The sequence below is a fragment of the Diabrotica virgifera genome, chromosome 7 (genome assembly GCF_917563875.1).
Source record: "Diabrotica virgifera virgifera chromosome 7, PGI_DIABVI_V3a".
Classification (NCBI taxonomy): domain Eukaryota; kingdom Metazoa; phylum Arthropoda; class Insecta; order Coleoptera; family Chrysomelidae; genus Diabrotica; species Diabrotica virgifera.
In genome coordinates this window covers 138,500,480-138,522,864 of record NC_065449.1, presented here as the reverse complement: position 1 = coordinate 138,522,864, position 22,385 = coordinate 138,500,480, and the positions used below count along the sequence as shown (strand labels likewise).

The 22,385-nt window shown below is 32.1% G+C and overlaps 1 protein-coding gene across 2 annotated transcripts in view; it reads left to right on the top strand.

The window, feature by feature from the left end:
- The first annotated feature begins 10,244 nt into the window (after positions 1 to 10,244).
- LOC114331034 (paired amphipathic helix protein Sin3b) overlaps positions 10,245 to 22,385 on the top strand; it is a 125,151-nt gene continuing 113,010 nt past the window's right edge. Inside the window, exon 1 of one of the 2 annotated variants that reach the window (XM_028280494.2) lies at positions 10,245 to 10,434. The gene's annotated coding sequence lies outside the window, so the exon portion shown is untranslated. Of the gene's footprint in view, positions 10,435 to 11,258; positions 11,424 to 22,385 lie in introns of those variants that run through there. The other variant, XM_028280495.2, reaches the window with a different exon arrangement.

Sequence of the window (22,385 nt, the reverse complement as noted above, 5' to 3'; positions counted from 1 at the left end):
AAATTTTGAGTAATTGTCGAGAAACCAAAATTTTCAAAGTTTAGTTTTCCTATTCCACTTCCAATTTCCAAACCACTTAGGCACTATTTGAAAGCTTAACTCAACGCTATTAATTTGGTGTATTTGCGGTTTTCCTGTCTCTCCTTGAATCTAAGATATGTATATACCCCCAAAAAATATGACGTTTTGTACCTACCAAGTCCTATAGCTGGCTTAAGGGTGGTCGAAAGTCACAACTACAAAGGTTCTGAATTGGCCCTGACCCCCTCTTAAAACATAGAAAAAAAAATTCAGATCGGTGTAACTTTTCTACAAACATACACACATACAAAACATTTTTCCCTTTTTAAATAGAAATTGAATAAAATTTCTGAGATCGGTAACTTTTGAATGGTATAACCAATTTTTAAAATTAAACATGCGTTGGAAAGATAATGATCAGTACTATAAGAAGCCGTAAAGGTCGGACTTAAATTTTCTAAATTGTTGAGAGCTTTGGGGACGAGAACGAAAAACAGACCCTAAATGGGAAGGGCCGTAAAATCCACACCCTTATACCAAAATGGATGGTTGACATATGGATGGGCGAGTCTTTTCCTATACTTTAAGATTGGATTTGGCCCAAATTTTTCAATTCAGTCACATTTAGAAAATCAAAAATTTCTTGTATATATAGTGTCGCATGTACGGGAACAGCCGTTCTCTGGGATATAAAAAAATAATAAGCATCAAGGAGGCCAAAGCGAACTATAAACAATATTTCTCGGTTAGTTCTCCATAGATCAAACTGAAAATTTGTAGAAATACTCCTTATAATATAAGGGCGTAACGTAGAGAACTTTCCAAAATTTTCGAAATATTTTCCGAAACTTTCCCTCTTGTCGGAAATTTTATTTAAATTCGAAAAACAAAACTACAGAACGATGTTTGTCATTGTTCGAAGAGTATGTGCACAAATTTTCAGATAAAAATTCTTCCTAAATTTTCCTTATTGTCGGAAATTTTTTTAGAAAATTTTGGGTACAACTCTACGTCATGCCCTTTTAAGTGTTGTACTTAGTGTGCGTACCAATTTTCAGCTAAATCGATTCAAAAGTAACCGAGAAAAACTGTTTTAAAAAATTATTTCACAATACCTCCTCGTCGATAGCCTAAATAAAATAATCAAGTTTTCTGTTCGTTTGCCCCAACATTTTTGTCAGACAATTACAGTTTTTGTTTAATAAGAATATAATTACATACTTATAACCTACTACTTTTATCGGAAAAATGGTTGTGAAGATAAGGGATGCACGAACTCAGCATAGTTTAAAACTATAGTTTGCTAATAAAAATTAAATTTTTTGTCCGACCATCGATTTGCCCCAAATATTTTTGTAGGACACTTAGATTTTTTTATTTAGAATATAACTACTTATAACCTCCTACTTTTGTCGGATTTTTTTTTAATTCGAGAAAAAAATTACAGAACGATGTTTGTCATTGTTCAAGAAGTACACAAATTTTCAAATCATAATTTTTCCAAAATTTTCTACCTTATCGGAAAATTTTTTTGGAAAATTTTGGATACATATCTACGTCATGCCCTTTTAAATGTTGTGCTTAGTGTGTGTACCAATTTTCAGCTAAATCTATACAAAACTAACCGAGAAACACTGTTTTAAATTTTTTTTTGACAATACCTCCTTGTCGATAGCAGAAAAGAATTAAGTTTTCTGTTCGTTTGCCCCAACATTTTTGTCAGACAATTACATTTTTTGTTTAAGATTATAATTATTTCTAACCTACTACCTTTTTCGGAAAAATGGTTGTAAAAATAAGGGATGCACAAACCCAGCATAATTTAAAAGTATAGTTTACTAATAAAAATTAAATTTTTTCTAGCCCGACTGTCGATTTGCCCCAATATTTTTGTCGGAAACTTAGATTTTTTTATTTAGAATATAATTACTTATTACCTCCCACTTTTGTCGGAAATTTTATTTAAAAATTCGAAAAAAAAACTACAGAAAGATGTTTGTCATTGTTCAATGAGCATGTACACACATTTCCAGATAACAATTTTTCCAAAATTTTCCCCCCTGTCGGAAAATTTTGGGTACAGCTCTACGTCATGCCCTTTTAAATGTTGCACTTAGAGTGTGTACCAATTTCCAGCTAAATCGATTCAAATGTAACAGAGAAAATCAGTTTAAAAATTTTTTTTTACAATAGCTCCTCGTCGATAGCCTAAATGAATAAAGTTTTCTGTTCGTTTGCCCCAACATTTTTGTCAGACAATTACATTTTCTGTTTAAGAATATAATTACTTATATCCTACTGCTTTTGTCGGAAAAATGGTTGTAAAGATAAGGGATGCACAAACCCAGCATAGTTTAAAAGTATAGTTTACTAATAAAAATTAAATTTTTGTCCGACTTTCGATTTGCCCCAATATTTTGTCGGACACTTAGATTTTTTGATTTACAATATAACTATGTACTTATAACCTCCTACTTGGGTCGGAATTTTAATTCGAGAAAAAAAAACTACAGAACTACTTTTGTCATTGTTCAAGGAGCATGTACACAAATTCCAGATCACAATTTTTCCAAAATTTTCGCACTTGTCGGAAAATTTTTTTTTGGAAAATTTTGGGTACACCTCTACGTCATGCCCTCTTAAATGTTGTACTTAGTGTGTGTACCAATTTTCAGCTAAATCGATTCAAAAATAACCGAGAAAAGCTGTTTTAAATTTTTTATTTGACAATACCTCTTCGTCGATAGCCTAAAAGAATTAAGTTTTCTGTTCGTTTGCCCCAACATTTTTGTCAGACGCAATTACATTTTTTGTTTAAGAATATAATTACTTGTAATCTACTATTTTGTCGGAAAAATGGTTGTGAAGATAAGGGATGATAGTTTAAAAGTATAATTTACTAAATTAAATTTTTTGTCCGACTGTCGATTTTCCCCAATATTTTTGACGGACACTTGGATTTTTTGATTTAGAATATAACTATGTACATACAATCTCCTACTTGTGTCGGACTTTGTTTTTAAATTCGAGAAAAAAAACTACAGAACGATGTTTGTCATTGTCCAAGGAGTATGTACACAAATTATCAGATCACAATTTTTCCAAAATTTTCACTCTTGTCGGAAAATTTTTTTTACAAAATTTTGGGAACAGCTCTACGTTATGCCCTTTTAAATGTTGTACTTAGTGTGTGTACCAATTTTCAGCTAAATCGATTCAAAAATAACCAAGAAAAACTGTTTTAAATTTTTTTTTGATAATACCTCCTCGTCGATAGCCTAAAAGAATTAAGTTTTCTATTCGTTTGCCCCAACATTTTTGTCAGACAATTACATTTTTTGTTTCAGAATACAATTACTTGTAACTTACTACTTTTGTCGAAAAAATGGTTGTAAAGATAAGGAGTGCACGAATCCAGTCCAGCATAGCTTCAAAGTATAGTTTATTAATAAAAATTAAATTTTTGTCCGACTTTGGATTTGCCCCAATATTTTTGTCAGACACTTAGATTTTTTGATTTAGAATATAACTACTTAACACCTGATACTTGTGTCGGATTTTTTTTTAATTCGAGAAAAAAACTACAGAACGATGTTTGTCGTTGTTTAAGGAGTATGTACACAAATTATCAGATCACAATTTTTCTAAAATCTTCCCTCTTGTCGGAAAATTTTTTAAGAAAATTTTGGGTACAGCTCTACGTTATACCCTTTTAAATGTTTTACTTAGTGTGTGTACCTATTTTCAGCTAAATCGATTCAAAAATAACCGAGAAAACTGTTTTAAAATTTTTTTTTGATAATACCTCCTCGTCGATAGTATAAAAGAATTAAGTTTTCTGTTCGTTTGCCTCACCATTTTTGTCAGACAATTATATTTTTTGTTTAAGAATATAATTATTTGTAACTTACCACTTTTGTCGGAAAAAACGGTTGTAAAGATAAGGGATGCACGAACCCAGCATAGTTTAAAAGTATAGTTTATTAATAAAAATTAAATTTTTGTCCGACTTTGGATTTGCCACAATATTTTTGTCAGACACTTAGATTTTTTGATTTAGAATATAACTACTTTTAACCTGATACTTGTGTCGGATTTTTTTTTAACTCGAGAAAAAAAAAACTATAGAACGATGTTTGTCGTTGTTCAAGGAGTATGTACACAAATTATCGGATCACAATTTTTCTAAAATTTTCCCTCTAGTCGGAAAATTTTTTGGGAAAATTTTGGGTACAGCTCTACGTCATATCCTTTTAAATATTTTACTTAGTGTATGTACCAATTTTCAGCTAAATCGATTCAAAAATAACCGAGAAAAACTGTTTTAAATTTTTTTCCTCGTCGATAGCCTAAAAGAATTAAGTTTTCTGTTTGTTTGCCCCAACATTTTTGTCAGACAATTATATTTTTTGTTTAAGAATATCATTATTTGTAACTTACTACTTTTGTCGGAAAAATGGTTGTAAAGGTAAGGGATGCACGAACCCAGCATAATTTAAAAGTATAGTTTATTAATAAAAATTAAATTTTTGTCCGACTTTGGATTTGTCCCAATATTTTTGTCAGACACTTAGATTTTTTGAGTTAGAATATAACTACTTAGAACCTGATACTTATGTCGGAATTTTTTTTTAAATTCGAGAAAAAAAAACTACAGAACGATGTTTGTCGTTTTTCAAGGAGTATGTACACAAATTATCAGATCCCAATTTTTCTAAAATTTTCCCTCTTGTCGGAAAATTTTTTGGGAAAATTTTGGATACAGCTCTACGTCATACCCTTTTAAATATTTCACTTAGTGTGTGTACCAATTTTCAGCTAAATCGATTCAAAAATAACCGAGAAAAGCTGTTTTAAAATTTTTTTGATAATACCTCCTCGTCGATAGCCTAAGGGCCGGTTGTTCGAACGCTAATCAACAATGATCATTATCAAATAATTAATTACTGTCAATGTCAATTGTTAAAACATAATTAATTACAATTCTGAGACTATAATCAATTAATATAACAATAATTATTAACATAATTAATAATAAATCTCATAATTGTAATTAATTATGTTTTCAGCAACCCAAACAAAGTTGACATTGACAGTTTTGGTGACAGTAATTGAATATTTAATAATGATCATTGTTGATTAGCGTTCGAACAACCGGCCCTATGGACCGGTTGTTCGAACGCTAATCAACAATGATCACTATCAAATATTTAATTACTGTCACCAACTGTCAATGTCAACTTTTATTGGGTTGCTGAAAACATAATTGATTATAATTATGAGATTAGTTAATAAATTAACATAACAATTATTAACATAATTGATTAAATAATTTCATAATTGTAATCAATAATTATGATTTCAACAACCCAATAAAAGTTGATATTGACAGTTGGTGGCAGTAATTAAATATTTGATAATGATCATTGTTGATTAGCGTTCGAACAACCGGCCCTAAGAGAATTAAGTTTTCTGGTCGTTTGCCCCAACATTTTTATCAGACAGTTACATTTTTAGTTTAAGAATATAGTTACTTGTAACTTACTACTTTTGTCGGAAAAATAGTTATAAAAATAAGGGATGCACGAACCCAGCATAGTTTAAAAGTATAGTTTACCAATAAAAATTAAATTGTTTGTCCGACTGTCGATTTGCCCCAATATTTTTGTCCGACAATTTGATTTTTTGATTAAGAATATAATTACTTATAACCTACTAATTTTGTCGGAAAAATGGTAATAAATAAAAAAATTTCAGGAAATTGACATCTTCGGCGCATCCGACTGCGCATATGCCCCGTGAAAATTGTCCGACAAGGTTACCACATTATTGTAAAAAGGTTTTATGATAGATACCGTTAAAACTATCGATGTAGTAATAAATTTATTATTTTCATAAATTTGACATATTTAGCGTGTCCGACGCGTCATATACCCTAATATTTTTGTCCGACAAAATGGTTTTCGCTCTTTATATGATAAAAACCATTGATTAAAATAAAATGACCAATGTGGTTATAAATTTTTTTCTTGCATAAAATTGACAACTTCGTCACCGCTTGACAGACAAACGCCCCACTACCATAATGCGCCAAGCTCCAAATTTGTGCGACTCCACCCAAATAACAAGTACAAAAAGTTTCACCAGTGTGGTCATAAATAATAATTTTATATGTGGGCCCAAGGCCTATAATTTCCATACAAATAGTTTGTAAACGTTAAGAGCAAACAGTAGGATAAACAGGTAGCAACTTCGGGAGATAGTATTATATCTTTTTTCGTAAGGGATGCGAAACTTTGGCAACAGTGGTAATTTTTGACGTTATCTAGGATTTAAGATTAATATTTTGACAATTTAACTATGGCGCGCTAAATGCAAGTTGATGGAAGTAATAGAAAACAATTTTGTTATTAGTAAAGAAATATTTATAAAATTAAACCAAAATGGGTGAAAATTTTATGTTAACATAGGTATTTGTACGAAATAATAATAATAAATAATCACTTCATTGTGAAGAGAAACAAGAGCCGTCTTATTTTATTTAGTGCATAGAACGCCAAAGGCTCTCTAAATATTTTTATGTAAAAAGGTAGGTACCTACCTACCTAAATATAACTAAAACTCACAATTAACAACCATCTATTCCTTCAAAGAGGCCAACAACTTATGCAGCAACAACAAAAATATAATAAATTAACTATCAATAAACACTACTTTTCTATGAAACGAAACAACAATAACGAATTATTAAATGAACACACTACTGCACTGAACAGATATCGATAAAGATGACAGAACAGATTAGAGAAAATCTGACGCAGGTTTGTCAAAATGACAGTGATAATTTCTCTATGTTGCCTAATTAGTTATTAGATATATGTTCGATTTCTTGTTGGAAATAATAGTACATTATATACCGCGGGACTGAAGTAGTACATTTAATCCTGAAGGTAAAGTTTATGGCCCGACCGCAGGGAGGGCCATAATTTACCTGAAGGATTAAATGTACTTCAGTCGCAAGGTATATACGATACTTTTCGTACTTCCGGTATGATTTTATTAATTATTTCAATAATTTCAATCAGTTTTTTCTCTCTTCAACTCATTTAATAAACTGTCTTTAAAATAAGTTACCATAGTAACATTGCGTTGTGACAGTTATAATTTAGAAACATTGTCATTACTAGTGTCATTGTAAAGAAACATTGTTATTGATAATTATTGGTATCATGAGTGAAGAAGGTGTATCTGATATTGATAAAAGAGCAGCCGAAGTAGGTGAAGAATTGTTACCACCGAAATCTAGAAAACTATACGAGCAGCAGTACGATGCTTTTAAAAAGTGGTGCCGCTTAAAAAATGTGAGACAACCTACTGAAAATGCGCTGTTAGTCTACTTCGATGATAAATCAAAAGCGGTTTGTGCCTCAACTCTCTGGGCACATTACTCAATGCTGAAATCGGTTATTAACATTAGAGAAGATATTGATATAAGTAAATTTCCAAAATTATTAGCTTTTTTGAAGAGAAGAAATGAGGGATTTAAGCCAAAGAAGTCAAGAATTCTCACGTCTGAGCAACTGTCACAATATTAATTTGAATATTAACGTTAATTACCATTCTAATTAATTATATTTTTCAATAAAATATCCCTTAAATTCGTTTGTTTGTGATTTAATCGTTCCGGGAGTTTCGTCAATATTTAATCCCGGAGGGATTAAATGTGACACTTATTAGTACCTGTCACAAGGGAGTGAAGTTGTCACTTTAGGCCCGGAAGTACGAAATAGTACATTATATACCGCGGGACTGAAGTAGTACATTTAATCCTGAAGGTAAAGTTTATGGCCCGACCGCAGGGAGGGCCATAATTTACCTGAAGGATTAAATGTACTTCAGTCGCAAGGTATATACGATACTTTTCGTACTTCCGGTATGATTTTATTAATTATTTCAATAATTTCAATCAGTTTTTTCTCTCTTCAACTCATTTAATAAACTGTCTTTAAAATAAGTTACCATAGTAACATTGCGTTGTGACAGTTATAATTTAGAAACATTGTCATTACTAGTGTCATTGTAAAGAAACATTGTTATTGATAATTATTGGTATCATGAGTGAAGAAGGTGTATCTGATATTGATAAAAGAGCAGCCGAAGTAGGTGAAGAATTGTTACCACCGAAATCTAGAAAACTATACGAGCAGCAGTACGATGCTTTTACTAGTCAGTTACCTGCTGCATTAACCCAGGAAAGACTGGTCAATATGACGAACTGTCACAATATTAATTTGAATATTAACGTTAATTACCATTCTAATTAATTATATTTTTCAATAAAATATCCCTTAAATTCGTTTGTTTGTGATTTAATCGTTCCGGGAGTTTCGTCAATATTTAATCCCGGAGGGATTAAATGTGACACTTTAGTACCTGTCACAAGGGAGTGAAGTTGTCACTTTAGGCCCGGAAGTACGAAAAAAATTTTACTAGTTCCAAGATTACACAAAATCTAGACATGGGATAAAAAAGTTTATTTGAAGAAAGTTTATTTTTTTGTTCTTCTTAATGGCGGTACAGGCTCGTTTTTTAATATTGTATTTAATTACAAAGTAATTTCCACATACTAATATATTTCTCAAATTGGGATCTGTACCGCCATTCTTTATTATATTACAAATATGTGTACCAAATATCTCGACAAAATATTCAAAATTACAGCCGCAATCTTGGAACGCGTTTGTTGCTACCTGTTGATCGCTACTGTAGTCTCTTAAGATTTTTTTATTTTTTTGCATAAAAACGGCGCTTCATGAAAAAATGGAAAGAACGATTTTTTGTCGTAAATTAAACGAGGAATTCAAAAATGATTTTTAATTTGACATATTTCAGTGGCGTACCATTTTTTCTTTAAAAAAATTCAGACCATTACCCGTACGCTCGCCAATGATGAATATAAAATTCTTCTGCCACCTCTAAAGGAGGTCGTTTTGAACATTTGTTGTAGCTTTGCAACCTATTTAAAATCTTATTAGTAATATTTTCTGTCATTGGTCTAGATTAGTATTTAAATAGTTTTTGATATTATAATGTACTCGTATTAGGAAGTGAAAAATACGCGCCAAGATGTTTTATTTCTTTGCATAAAAACGGTGCACCATATTAAAAAAAGTCAAGAAAGGATTTTTATCATAAATTAAACATAGCATGCAAAAACAATTTTTAGTTTGAAATATCTAAGTGGCGTACTATTTTTTTTTAAATTGAGACTATTACCCGTAGGCGTGCCAATGATGAATACAAAATTCTTAGTTGTATGTCAAAGAAAGCGCAATATCTATCTCTTAAAACCCACCAAATTTCATTTTCATAGCTCAACCGGTCTTAGAGCAATAAATAAATTGGCAGTTTGAAATAAAAATTTCAACACCCCGTATCTAGGAAACGAAGCATTTGCGGAAATATGTTTATAAGCAAACTGTCATTATTTTTTCATGTAGAATTACCCTTTAAAGTTTGTCATATATGTACTTATTTACTATCAACACAACACCCTGTATTTAAAACATAAACACGACATTGAGACATGTGTTTTAAAGATGAAAATCATTTGACCATATACCACATTAAAATAATTTAATCGTTAAAAGCGAGCAATATATTGAAAAATAAAAAATATAGGATAAATAATTATTTATAATTAGGTATTATAATTAGGTATACCTAAAATTTTATTAATGAAAAACGATATACTTGTACATATGTACACTATTACTGTATAAAATGTGTCTTTACTAATATTTTTATTAAATTATACTCGTATTATTTTAAATAAAAAGAAAAACGAATTTATTTACGATTCAATAATAACAATAATAGATGAATCGCGCCGTTTTTGAAATATTTTTTAGTGCGATGTGGCGCACCCGCAGTAAAGTATACCAACACTGGAACTATCCCATGATTCTACTTCCCGACTAGTCCATTATTAATAGGGGAGTATTGATAGAATTGCACATTTTTCCATTTAATTTTACTTTACGATTTAAGATACTCGAGTATATTTTAGTTATAAAAGTTTTTTAAATCGTAACTGCTTTTAAATACTTATTATTAAAAGCGAGCATGTAGCCAGGTTTTCAAAAATCCTTGAATGCTACCTTGTCTTTTAAATGAAATGAACTATTCCAAACAAGCTTTGTAGGCAGGCAAGCACCGCAAGCAAAGCAGCCAGTCGCCAATCGGTCACCGTATCAGGAGGTAGAGCATAATGTGTCATAATTTTCTTTTCATGAATTTGAGTGTAAAATTGTTCTCTTTTTGTGAAAACGTACTATTATCGTTAAAAAGCAGTATTGTGCATTTGGAAAGCTGTTACATTGAAAAATACAACATAGCAGAGGCTTTTTTGAGGTGAGTGACATATTTTTGATTCCTTTTCCCATAAGATCATCTACTGTATGTTAAAATGTGTTTAATTGTATTTATCGACTTCTCTTTTAAATAAATTTCGTTTTTAACTACGAAATTTTTTATTTTCTGATTTATTATGAATCTGAGGATATTCTAAAATTAGTCCCTATATTTTTCAAAGTGGGAGGTGAGCTCTGTGGAATACTTTTTATGTAAATTCTTTTTAGTTCTATAAACAGTTGTTTTATCAAATTTAGTGAGATGTTTGTTGTCGGCAATGTATAAAACACTTGACCTGGCAACAGCGGAAAGCGTGTTATAAAAGATTAGTAAGCAACATAATTTTTTAAATGCCAGTTGGAAAGTAAATGCAGTTTGAAGAATGTGATTTAATTGTATAAATGTTTTTCTCACTGACTTATTCGTTCTTAATATCCCCATGTTTTTGCAAATGTTTCTAAAATTTAATACTATGGAATATTCTCCAACATTTTGTATTTGTTTACTGACAAAGGTTCGCAAGCGATTTTCGTCTTTGTGAACATTTTGCTTAGAACAAACGCTGGCAATAGCGCTTGTGTGCGTCCGGTTCCCTGCCCTTCCACTCTCCTATCGATTCTACGTCTATCCAATAGAGAGCTCACCTCTTAGCTCGCGGGAGCGAGCTTTTCTTGCAATGTTGTCTTTTTACGCCCATTACAAATACCAAATAGCATAAGTATAATGATTGTGGTTCGTCCCTGTTACATCGGCAACGTCAATCCAATATTGGAGGGCAAACAATGTTGCCAAATTTACGATTACGATTTACATTATCACAATGCATACGTAAATTTATCTCCTACAATCATGATCGTCCGACGTAGTTTATTAAATAGTCCACAAGGATGATACCTCAAATATGGTTTATTTTATTCCTTCTCGTTTGGTTAAGTAAATGGTTTTGTTGGAGTTGGAAAATATACCATATAACGGGCACATGATGTAAAGTAAGTTTTCTTTCGGGATGTGTAATGAAAGAATTTATGTTCTCAGACACCTGATTAAGGAATGTATGTACTAGTAACTTCTGAATAGGAACATCTAAAAATAAATATCGAAATATGAATGTGTTCTAAAATTCAGATTGTTGTAATATTATTTAAACTAAAAATTAATTAATTTTCTGTTTGAATTTTATTTGTGATTCAAGGTCAAACGGGAAAGTTACTGCTAATAGAATACATAATAAAATATAAACTTGACTTTCTTCATGCTGTCGCGGCGTTTCAGGTTATTTTAGGTGAAACGCCTTTACCCCTACAGATGATCAGAAATTGCTGCATTGTCAAATTGCGCAACGGGGGTAATATTAGGGTTAATACAGTCAATGGGATAACGTTGGACTTGCGCGTGCTCTTTAAAATTCTGATTGAATACTATTTATTTTTATTACATAAGAACAGCATACCTTCTGTATCTGTACATTGAAAATTTTAGCTAATTAATAATATAACAAACTATTCAGACACGTTTTATTTTATGTTACATACCGTCCTGATGTCTAATAAATGGGTCGATAACCTGCCTTGTTTTACAATGAAAAATAAGTCATATTGTAATAGTTTTTTCATAAAATGTATTTGAGAAAAATTTGCAATATACATATTGTAAGACAAGAATGGAGTGATGATATAAAAAGAAAACTACCAGTTTTGTTTATGCTTTAACTAAATAAGTGGGCGTGTCTATGCCAATCAGCTGAAGGAGCATCTTCAACATGGCATTTTGTCACTTTAATTTAAACTTATCCAAGCTTCAGACATATTATGAAACAATTTACAATTTCGTCTTGAATGGTCAATATGGCGTTTTTTTTTGTAAATTGATGATTTTAACTACTTTAGTTGGCACAGTAAATGTTTTCATAATAATTATTGATATATTTTGTATGACTAAGGTTCTTGTGTTTTTATTCCTAACAAATGCAAATATTTTTTTCCTTGCAATATTTAATATGAGATCTTTACCAGTTTGTTTATCTTATTCATGCAAGTTAAATACCTATTTATAATTTTTGTTTCTTTATGCTTATATCACCGCTTCGCAAGAACGTAGTCTTAAGTCAAAATTTGACGAAATTGATTTATTAATGCAAATCTACTAAAAATAAAAGTATCTATCGCGTGAATAAAGACCTATGACGTTAATAATAATACTCGCTAAGACCTATGACATTAATAATAATCTAAGAGATGGCACCCAGTGTCTATATTTGTTTAACGCGAAATTAGTTAAATACTTAACATTTTCGTATGAATACAGACCCAAGTTAGTTACGCCACAAAATAGCGCAGAATGTGAAGCAATTTGTGTCAGGGTTGGCAAAAACCAAGGTTTTTTCTCTCAAACACCTGTTTTTTACAGGTGTTTTGGTTTAAACCAGGTTTACAGTAGAACCTCGATTATCTGTCAGGGCACCAGACCAAGGGTATGACGGATAATCGAAAAGATGGTAAACAGAACATTAAAAAAAATTAAAAATTCACAGTACAACTCTCAAATTTCATTTGTATGGTTTGAAAATATAAGAGGGATTTGTGTTCGTACAATCGAATCAATTTAAAATATTCTGAAATCTTTGTTTTACTGTTGCTTCACATTTTACAACAGCTGAATTTCTTAATCGGCATAAGATCATGCAATCTACTTTATTGGCTTTTTCTTATTAAGAATACCACTCGATGAATTATTGCATATGCGATGCAGCTTCTCTAGATTATTTACGCAAATCTTTGTCAGTTACAATAGGTTAATCAACATAGCTACAGTCAAATTCCAAGTCTGTGTCAGCTTCTGAATCTGTTTGGTCCGCCTTTGTTGCCATTTCAACGATTTCTTTATCTGTCAGCAATGGATAGCCGTTTGTGTCCTCATCACAAATCAAACCAACTTTTTTTTTAAATTTTTTACATTAAAATTTTTGTTTATGTAGTCAATACAACTTCTGTATGTCCCTGACGGTTAACAGGGGCAAGCCCAATTACAATAATGTTAAACTCTAAAATCCTAACACTGACTATATCTACGGTTACAATGCAAAAAGTTAATCTGTATTATTATACAAAGCAATACAAAAAGTTATCTTTATCGAATGCAATACAAAAAGTTATCTATACAAAAAGTTAATCTCTATTAATATACAATGCAATACAAAAAGTTATCTATATTAGAGCACAAGGTGTCCAGAAAGTTATGCAGCATTTAGTAACTTAAGAACTAGATGTAAATTTTTATCAAGACAGTGTTATGCTGATTACATTCAACGTACCGAACATTCTATTGTTAATAACGTTAAATCCTTTTGGAAATTTGTAAGTAGTAAAAGGGAAAATAACGCTATACCTAATACAATGACTCTTGGAGATCGTACTGCCTTCAATGGAACTGATATTGCTAATCTTTTTGCTAACCAATTCTCTTCCGTCTATACTAACCAATCTTTACATCCGCATGTAACCCAGATTTCACCTTTGGTTAATGTGTCTAATTATCACATTGAAATTTCAAAAATCTACGAAAAACTGTCTGAACTCAATACCAACAAAGGTCCTGGTCCTGATGGAATTCCCCCCACTTTCCTTAAAACATTCAGCTTCATTCTATCGCGCCCACTTTTTTATATATTTAATAAGTCTTTATCAACAGGGGAATTTCCAGACTACTGGAAAAACTCTTATGTCACTCCAATATATAAATCAGGTCGTAAATCGGATATAGGTAACTATCGTCCCATTTGTATTCTTAGTGCTATTCCTAAAGTTTTTGAGAGCATTATTTCCGATTATTTAAGTTATGACTTCTCGCCAATTATAGGGGCCCAACAATTTGGATTTACATCCAAAAAATCAGCAGAATTGGGTCTCATAACATATGTTGATTTTTTGACAGATGCTCTTGAGAGGGGTTTACAAGTTGACTCTGTGTATACTGACTTTTCCAAAGCTTTCGACAAAGTTAATCATGAGCTCTTGATTCATAAACTTTATTTATATGGAGTTGATGGCCTTATATTGAAGTGGCTCAAGAGCTATCTTACGCAAAGATCGCAAATTGTCAGGGTTAATCATCACTATTCTCATACCATCTCTGTTAACTCAGGTGTACCACAGGGATCACACTTGGGACCTCTGTTGTTTAATATATTTATCAATGATCTAATACCCTGTTTCCAAGTAAGTGAAACTTTGTTATTCGCTGATGATTTAAAATGTTTTAAAATAATCACATCTGAGGCTGATTCACTTAGTCTACAAGGTGATATTGATCGCCTATCTAACTGGTGTATGCAAAATGGTATGTGTTTGAATGCATCCAAATGCCATATTCTTCGTTTCCACCGAACTCATCATCCAATCATCTTCGAATATAGTATAAATAATCTGACCTTACATTCTGCCTCTGAAACTAGGGATCTAGGTGTGATCCTTGACTCCGCCCTTAGCTATAAATCACACATTTACAGTACAATACAGAAGTCTATGAAGATGCTTGGCTTTATAAAAAGAACCACTAGAGACTTTACAAACATCTCAGCTATTAAATCTCTTTATTTCTCCCTGGTTAGATCTCATTTCGATTACTGTTCCACAATTTGGTCCCCCTATTACTTTACTCATAAACTGAAGATTGAGGCTGTCCAACACAATTTTCTGAGATATACTGCCAGTAAGTTGCATGTATACTATGACTATTCTGTATTAGAGCGCATACTGAACTTACCTCCTCTTGAGGTACGCAGAAAACAAAGAGACTTAATTATTTTATTTAAAATTATCAACGGGCTGTGTAACTGCCCCGAACTTCTCTCCAAAATATCTCTATTTGTCCCCAGTCGTTCGACTAGGCAGGTGCAAACCTTTTATGTCTCTTTTCATAGATTCAATTATTCCTACAACACATTTATTCCTAGAACTCTTCGATTAGCTAACTCATTAAATAACCTCGAAATTTTTAATATATCAGTTTCCCGCTTTAAAAACCTAATTTCTTCCCTAACTTTTTAACTTTTTAATATTTTCTGCCAGAGCTTTTGTATTGTGATTAGTGTTACATGACCTGTATGTATTAGATAACTTAAAACCGTTATACCTTACAACATTTCCGAATTGATTTAGGTGATATCTTTTGTTTGTAATTGTACTGACCTAATGTTATCTTATTCTTTTTTTTTTCTTTTTTGTAACTGTATTACTCATACGAGTTATTTTTTCTCAAACCACTTGGTTATATGTTATATTACGATAGTTTATGTTATATAATTGGTTAACATTAATGTTATATAATTGTATAATTATGTTATATAATTTAGAACACTGTAAAATTTATATCGGAATAGGGCTTGCCCGTGAATAAATAAATAAATATATTCATTACTCAAGTCAAGAGTACACAAAACCCGACGCAAGAATGAGCCAAAGGTTGCAAAGAAATCTATGTTATCATATTGATTGGCTAGTCTGGCAGTTCTTGAAATGAAGTTGTTAAATCCATAGTTAGTGCGATGTATAGGGTAATGGAAACTAGCTACAGATCTGGTAGGTCTAGATGGAACATGTATATTAATTTTATTGAGCAAAGAAGAAGCAGCAGCTCTACCATGCAGAAAAGTAATAAGATCTCTCTTCTTATGACGCATAGAGATGGGTGGCATATTTAATGTAGCAAGTAAATCTGCATCATTGTAGTTGTCCAATATGTTTAATTTGAAAGCAATCTGTTTAAGGAATTTATGCTCAACACGACACAAGGTCTCAATATGCACACCATAAAAAGGTGACCATACCGTCGGCTTACTGCTAAAACCAACTAACTCAACTTTTTGTCGATTCTGAGTTAAGTACGCCTTTGTACTTAATAATTATCAAAGAATGTACTGATGAAACCAGACACTTCAAAGCAGATTTAAAATGTGGGAAACAGAAGGGTCTCAAAACAACTAATTCCAATGATGACACTTTTGTTCAGCCAAAAACAGATATGTGCAGTTGTCTGCACATCTCTGTTTAAATAAAGTAGTATTTTTGTCATTTCCAATATTCTAGTTCTGCCAAAACAAGACAAGTGCCTGATATGGAGGACAGTGATGTTCAAAGTTACCTAGAAGTTGACTAACTTTGTACAGCCAAAACCCGACAAGTGCCGAAAAAAAATGTTTTTTGTACTTTTTTTTAACTTTCACTTCATTTTAATAAGTTTTTAACAAAATGTTTCATTTATAATGTTATTTACTTTAATATTTTTCAGTCATTAAATCATTTTTAAATTCAAACGATTTTTCATTTCAAATTAAAGTTTAAAACGTCGATTCCTCAAAACTTTAAAAAGTGGAGTTAGTTGGTTTTGGCAGTAAGCCGACGATACACAGGATGCATACTCAAGATGGGGACGGACAAGAGATCAATAAAGCGTCTTTAAGGCAGTAATCCCAGTAAAATCCTGTGTGCTTCTTCTGATAAAGCCAAGCATGTGAAATGCCTTGTTGACTACATTATTTAAGTGATCAGAAAGTTGTAGAGTAGCATCCAAAGTAACACAAAGATCCTTGATAAAACGTACAGTATCTAGGCAATGCTGTCCAATCTTGTATTCAAAATGGATTGAGGATCTAGATTGAGAAAACGTAATGGCTTTGCATTTAGATGGATTCAGACTCATCCCATTTCTTGTACACCAGTCCAACAAATTGATTAACTCATATTGAAGTTTATCACAGTCATTGGGAAATTTAATCAGACAGCTAGCTCAATTTTAAGTCATCAGCAAACAGCAAAAAAGGGAAGAAGAAAAACATTCCTGAATATCGTTTATAAAAATGTTAAACAGAAGAAGTCCAAGATGTGATCCTTGAGGAACCCCTGAAGGAACAAGAATTGATTTGGAAAGAAAATTGCCAATTTTTACTATCTGTCTACGATTAGACAAATAGCTGTCAAACCAAAAAATCAATGGTTCATCAACACCAATCATTCTGAGCTTATGGACCAACATACCATGAGACACCCTGTCGAACGCCTTGGAGAAATCAGTGTAAATTGTATCCACTTGATACCCCCTCTCAAGGGAGTCAAACAAAAAATCTACATATGTTAATAGGTTAAGCTCAGTAGATCTATGGGTCTAAACCCAAATGGTTGATCGATAAGTTTAGGCTCAAGTAAAGGAGTTAAAAAGTCACAAACCAGACTCTCAAACACTTTGGGTATCACACCAAGGACGCTAATAGGACGATAATTATTGACAAGAGATTTATCCCCGTCTTTAAATATAGGCTTAAGAAAACTTTTTTCCAGTAATCTGGAAAAACACCAGTTTGAAGGGAACAATTAAATATGTAATACAATGGCCTGGAAAGGTTAAAACTGCATTCCTTTAAGAACAAAGGAGGTATACCGTCAGTGCCTGGGCCCTTATTGATATCAAGAGAAGAGAGTTTGGTGTATATTTCTGATATTAAAATTTTATGATTGGTGATATGAGTATTGGATGAAGATAGTTCATGATTGGACATGACATATTGAGATTACTCTGAGAATAAACTGTGGAAAAATAATCAGCAAACAAATTTGCAATATCTTTGCCTGAGGTACAATACTTGTCGAGATATTTAAGTCCATTAGGAAAAGCACTATTTTTTCTTTTGTTATTAACAAAAGACCAGAATTTCTTGATATTAGAAGATCTAGCTGTTTCAGTAGACTGAACATATTGTGAGTAGCATTCCCGAGTCAGATCCTTGCACAATTGTCTAACCCTAGAAAACTCCCAATAGTCATTCAAAGAATCAGTTGACTTATATTTTTTGTGTAATTTTTTCTTTAAGATGATACAATTTTTTAGATCCTGAGAGAACCATATTGGGAATTTTCTGGCTGAAAACTTCTTCAATGGTACAAATTTATCTATAGCTATAAAAACAATCTCATAAAATATATTTAACATAGACTCGAGATTCGCGTTAATAAACAAAATGTCCCAATTAAACTGGTCTAGGAATAAGGAAATATTCTGATAGTTTGCAGACCGGAACTCTGTAGTAACCATCAAACTCGAGTCCAGGTTCATCATAAGTCAGGTTACATTTAATGGTAATTGAGAGTGGTGGAGGAACCAGAAAAAAGTCTGCTAGCTCCGTTTCTGCTAGGTGTTCATTTGTCAAGAAAAGATCTAAGAGACTGTTTTGTATTGTAACATGATGATTACATTGGAAAAGGTTGTGAAAACTGCAAACATATGACATAATCTGGATGCAAGACACTTCCTGTAATGATGCTCCACCTGCAGTCGCAACAGAACTAAAGGGACCATTTTGCCAGAGAGCATGAGGCAAATTAAAATCCCCAACCATGTGTAGGCTTAACTTAGGCATCAATAGAGCGAGCAAGTCCAGTGTTTCAGAGAAAGTGGTATACAACTGTGCCGGAGAGTTGGGAGGTAAATAGACTGCTCCTAATATAAAACTAAAAACACTGGATCCAACCTTAATGAAGACCTGTTCAATACTATCTGGTACTTGGAGACGAGTAGTTGGTATTGACTTGTGTACAGCTATTAGCACTCCTCCTCCTCTCTTGAAGACACTGGTGTTAGCAGAGCGGTCACAACGATATATGTTAAAATCAGTAAAGCTCAGTTCAGAATCGTTAACTCCGTTATGAAACCAAGTTTCTGTCAAGACATATATGTCATGTTGACATGCTGGTATATTATGCAAAAGATCACCTAACTTAGTTCTTAAACCTTGAGTATTTTGGTAATAAACAGAGATACTATTTGTGTTTGGAGAGCTAATTAGTTTTTTTGAATAATCTTTGGGACACCTTGATGGTACACAATACGAATATTTTCATCACCATTAGTTACTCGTGTTCTAAATTCAGCTCTAACCTTAGCCTCAGCATCTGCCTGCATTTTTGTTAGGTCCTGTTCTATGTATATATGTCTTCCTTTAAGGTTAGATCTGGCACGAATAACAAGCTGAACCTCTTCTTGGCTATTGAGAATTACTTTCAGAGCCCTGTGACCATTTTTATTTGGCTTGCCAATCCTAATTGTGTTTTTTATGTTCACATTAGCAACATCAATAGAGCCTAAGAGAGAATTTACATCGTCAAGATCCTGTTTGGTATCAGGTAGGTTGTAAATGACAATATTACTTGCCTGTTTCTGTCGATCATGAAGCTCTGCAAAAATGTCATTATTGGGCGCTGCAACAGGGATTAAGGTGGAACTTCCAGTAGGAGAGGGCTTTTTAAGGTCTTTCTTTAACAGCCTGAGCTCTAACTGCAGCTGGTCTATAGCTTTAAGTATTGAAGGCATTTGTAGCAAGCCAGACTGGCAATCCTCACAAAGGAACTTGAGAGTTCTCTGGCCCTTGAGTTTGACAACCCGGATTTCCGAAGAGCTTAATCCAGAACAAACTAGTTTATGTATACTTCTACTGCAGCTATCACAATTGGTTAGAAGCTTAGTATTTTCTTCATTAATTTTGCATTTCAAACACTGCATGGTAAAATTTTGATTCTCGAAACAGAAAAAACACAAGAACAATTATCACAAATTAAAGATGGAATCGCTATGTGACTCTCCCAGTAAATTATAACAATTTATTTAACAATTAACTAATGATTTGAATCAAAAAGTTTAACATAACATTTGTAAACAAAAGAGACATAACCTCTTGCACCAAGGTTTCAAGGTTTCACCTCATAAACCAAGGTTTCAAGCATGTTGGTTTAAACCTGCCAACCCTGATTTGTGTGTTTATTTCTCATTAAGGACGACCGATCTTATACTTACGATTATAGGTGTGGATCCCGCGTATGAAAAAAAAGTTGATTAATAGCAAGCTGAAAATTTTTTAATAGCTTAAGAGTGTCTAGTCGGACAAACTTTGATATATGGGAATACTGTAACAGGGGTAAAAATTTGGAACGGTCAGATCACGAAAACGGAATATGTATTTTGTCCGACAGAACAGACTTAAACTCTCCGAACAGAGATTAAACTCTCATGAAAAAATCAGACTGCTATTTATCACCAAATGGGCGTTTTAATGAGTGGAACATGTAGAATATGTCAAATGACAGGAATTATGACAGGTGATAAATAGCAGTCTGATTTTTGCATGAGAGTTTAATCTCTGTTCGGAGAGTTTAAGTCTATTCTGTGGGACAAAATAAATGTGCCGTTTTCGTGGTCTGACCGTTCCAAATTTTTAGCCTGTTCCACAATTAAAACTGCCCCTGTTCCAGTGTTCCCATATATCAAAGTTTATCCGACTAGACACCCTTAAGCTATTAACAAATTTTCAGCTTGCTATTAATCAACTTTTTTTTCATACACCGGATCCAGACCTATTAGTTTTTGTGAAAATTCTCTCTAAAATAAGGACCCTTTTTTAGTTAGGTCAGCGTTTTAACAAAGTTGAAGTAAATGTTTCTGAGGAAAAAAGACTCAAATGCAATAGGGGTTAACAAAAACACTTTATAAATTTATCTAGTTATCAGTTTGTATTTAGATATATTTCTAACAAAATTGTATAGGTAATTTCTTTAAACTGAAAACTTATTAGGAGTATGCTCATAATCACATCCATAAAATTTTAAAATGCCTCTCCTCTAAAATCGTCTTTTTTGACTTAGCCTACATTCTTGTGAAGCAGCGTTATGTACTCAAATACTCTAGGAAGCTACATCAAGGGTTTTCATGGTATCTACAATTCTTTTGACTTGAATACAATTTTCCTAATGTAGTCTCCCCACTGACCAGTGGTCAATCCTTATTAAGTAAATCAAGTAGGATAAGTAACATAGGGAATATTAAGTATAGGAAAATATATTGTAAAATAAATGAGCAAACTTGGTGTATTGGTGAATGAGCCTTAAAGGGCCTGTAGTCATATAACTCAAAGGAAAAAAAACTTAAAAACAAATGAACACTATGCTGGAAGAACATTACAAATGCCAAAACAGGTTTTGTCAACAAATTGATCCTTTTAAAAAAGGATAATATGATAGAATATAGGAGGCATAAGGTAAAGCCTCTTAATATTCCCCACAGTTGACATTACATTATTTTGCTCATATATAATGTTGTTCCATAAAAAACCCACAGATGAAACTATTGGCTGTTACAACATTGTTCCAGCATAGCATTCAAATGTCAAATGCAATATTTTTCAATAAGTTACATATAACTGCCAATCTGTTAAATTGTGTCTGGAAAGGTATTGTATAAGGAAAGAAATATGGGTGCTGCCATAGTATGAGGTCTACTGTAGTGTTTCTGTTACAGCTTGCAGTCAACCACTATTATTAGAGTGATGGCAAAAAAATCTCTTAATGAAACACATAGATCAGAAGAATTATTATTTTAATTTTAGGTATAGATTAAACTAATTCAAAAAATACATAAATTTTACAAATAAGCCTCAATTTAATTATATGTACAGGGTGTAACGAAAATACAGGTCATAAATTTAATCGCATATTCTGGGACCAAAAATAGTTTGATTGAACCTAACTTACCTTAGTACAAATGTGCATATAAAAAAGTTACAACCCTTTGAAGTTACAAAATGAAAATTGATTTTTTCCAATATATCGAAAACTATTAAAGATTTTTTATTGAAAATGGACATATGGCATTCTTATGACAGTAGCATCTTAACAAAAAATTATAGTGAAATTTGGACACCCTATAAAAATTTTATGGGGGTTTAGTTCCTTTAAACCCCCCAAACTTTTGTGTACGTTCCAATTAAATTATTATTGTAGTACCATTACTTAAACACAATATTTTTAAAACTTTTTTGGCTCTTAGTACTTTTTCGAAAATTCAGTTTTTATTGAGATATTTTGAATATTTGTCAAATCCACCACATATTTGTATATGGTTAAGTACGATTATGG